Raw genomic sequence first — 2,647 nt, 5'->3', positions numbered from 1 at the left:
GAGAGAGAGAGAGAGAGATTCACAAGCAATCTAACCATACTCCTGAACACAAGTCTAAACTCTACTACCCTCTGTACAAGCTGTAGCCTAACCTGACCCCTGTATACTTAGACTGCCCAGTAACTTACATTATGTTGGAGCTGCAGCCTAGGTCTGATTCATATCCAAGGCGTTGCCTACCCTAACTGGTGTCTATCCGGCAGATTTACCTGTCTATTGCCTAGGTTTTGAGGATCACCTGAAGAAAAGCGACCCCAACACACGCTGGGGTCGCTTTTCTTCAGGTGGAAAATATTGGGGTCGCTTTTCTTAAGGTGAGGAATTAACAGGGGTTACAGTAAGGACGTGGCGGAACGGCGCTTCGCGCCTTATCCGCATATTTAAAGATTTTTGGCAAGCTCGGTATATTCTGGCAAGAGGTAATGTTGCGCTGTGCGCGCTAGCCACAGGGGTTACAGGAGGTTTGATTATTTTTGTACTGAAATTGCAAGACAATACGCTTTTAATTAACTATTGATTGTTTGTCTAAATTTGTGTTTTTAACAAATGTTTAATAAAGTAGTTTTTAATGAATATATATCTATATTTTTTTCTCCTTTTTTTCTATAATATTATGAGCTAAAGTGGGTCACCTTAAGATTGGAGACACCAACAAGCAGGGGTCGTTTATCTTCAGGTGGAAAATATTAGGGTCGCTTTTCTTCAGGAGGAAAATATTGAGGTCGCTTTTCCTCAGGAGAGGTATTAGGGGTCGCTAATCTTCAGGTGATCCGGTTTTGGCATAATCCAATTTACATCTAGGCAATAACTTGACTTAATTTTCTAGCCCAGACAATGTTACGAAACAGTTAACATACCAGTCGAGACCCAGGTTATGAACATCAAGTAGTACAGACAGGTAAAAGTCTCCTTGTATACACCTTCGAAATGAGAATGAACATATTGCATGAATGTCCTTACCTTTTATCCTTTACAGAAGAGTTCCACGTTCACTGAGACATTTTATCCTTTACAGAGGTAGATTTCCACCGAGACATTTTATCCTTTAAAGTGGTAGATTTCCACAGAGACATTTTATCCTTTATAGAAGTAGAGTTCCACGTTCACTGAGGATGTGTTAATCCTAGAGCTACTGGCGACTTTTACCATCTTTCCCAAAAACTTGGTAGCAAGTAGACCTTGTCTGTGAAAAAACAGGTAAACCATAATCAAGTCCAACGTGAACAACAATGATTAAACTTAAATTTTGACAGCAGTGTTGACAAGTAATGGTTACTCGATTGCAAGCTGCTATAGGAGCCATCAGACGGCAGAAAATTTATTCGCATAACAGTACCATCAATTTTCGGTTCAGAATGTTTTAATGGTGATGGATTTAAGATATTTAGAAAGGTTCTTGGGTTAAGCTATCACCACCCATGTAATATCAACAAAAATTTGACGGCAGGGAAAGTGAATTTAGTATATTTGAATTGAGGAGGGATCGAAAAATACCATTTGGATCACAGTCACTGGTTCCCACGATAAATTCCATTAAAAGAAAAAAAATTGACAACCTCCTAATAAGGTCCACATTCAATAAAAAATGTTTTCCACATGTTAAAAACAAGGAGTTCCTCGAGGTAGGCAGAGAGAGAGAGAGAGAGAGAGAGAGAGAGAGAGAGAGAGAGAGAGAGAGAGATATTCACAGGCAGCCTAACCATACCCCTAACTCAAGTCTAATCTCTAACCTAACCTCTGTGCAAGCTGTAGCCATACTTGACTGCTGTATGGACTGCAGAGTAACTTGAATCATCTTGAAGCTGTAGCCTAGGCTGATTCATGTCTAAGGCATTGCCCACCCTAACTGCAGATTCACCTCGTTAATATCTCATTTGTTTTTTGCTTTTGATCTGACCAAATTATATCTAGCTTAACGTAATTTTCAAGCCTCAGAAATTTGAAAAAAGTTAGTACTATATACCAGGTTAATGTCTAGGGTTACAAACTAAGTAAAAAATCTTATGCACGCCTTCGAAAAGATAATAAAGATATAGAATGAATCTCCTACCTTTAATTTTTACAGATGAGTTCCACATCCAGTGGGAGGTTTCGTCACCCTAAGGAGCTTACTAGCATTTACAGTGTCTCTCCGAAAAACTTGGTACTTGTAGCAAGTGGGCCTTTTCTGAGGAAAAATATGAAAATCATAATGAAGACCCACTAGCATAGCATTGATAGACTTAAATTTTGACACCAATATTTTTGAAATAATGGTTACTCGGTTACAAGGTAAGACGCCAGGTCAGTGATTCTCACTTTGTTGGGGCATGAACCCTTTAATGATATGTCAGAAACTCAATGTCATTCCCCCTTTTCCAAAATCGTCTGCCTCAAAAGGTGCACTCTCATACGTATACAATGCTAAAAATCCTTGGTCACAATCCTTCACCTAACCTGAAACTCTGAAACACCCCCACCCCCCCCCCCCCCCCCCCCCCCCCCCCCCCAGTTGCTAGTGACGTCAGATGACTTTTTTTTTTTTTTTTTTTTTTTTTTTTTTTGTTTTTTTTTTTTTTTTTTTTTTTTGCGCAGACAATTTTCGGTTTAGAATACGTGATGGTGATGAAGTCAAGTTTACTTTGGAGGTTCCTGGGTAAAGCCATCT

General features: G+C 39.3%; 1 protein-coding gene across 2 annotated transcripts in view; it reads right to left on the bottom strand.

The window, feature by feature from the left end:
* LOC135200656 (uncharacterized) overlaps nucleotides 1-2,168 on the bottom strand; it is a 29,709-nt gene extending 27,541 nt beyond the window's left edge. For both annotated transcript variants that reach the window (XM_064229274.1, XM_064229266.1), the window contains exons 1-2: nucleotides 2,051-2,168; nucleotides 961-1,183 (exon numbers count right to left, since the gene is read on the bottom strand). The gene's annotated coding sequence lies outside the window, so the exon portion shown is untranslated. The remainder of the gene's footprint in view (nucleotides 1-960; nucleotides 1,184-2,050) is intronic.
* Between the last annotated feature and the right edge of the window lie 479 nt (nucleotides 2,169-2,647).

The sequence above is a fragment of the Macrobrachium nipponense genome, chromosome 23 (genome assembly GCF_015104395.2).
Source record: "Macrobrachium nipponense isolate FS-2020 chromosome 23, ASM1510439v2, whole genome shotgun sequence".
NCBI lineage: Eukaryota > Metazoa > Arthropoda > Malacostraca > Decapoda > Palaemonidae > Macrobrachium > Macrobrachium nipponense.
This window is presented reverse-complemented; position numbering and strand designations above follow the sequence as displayed.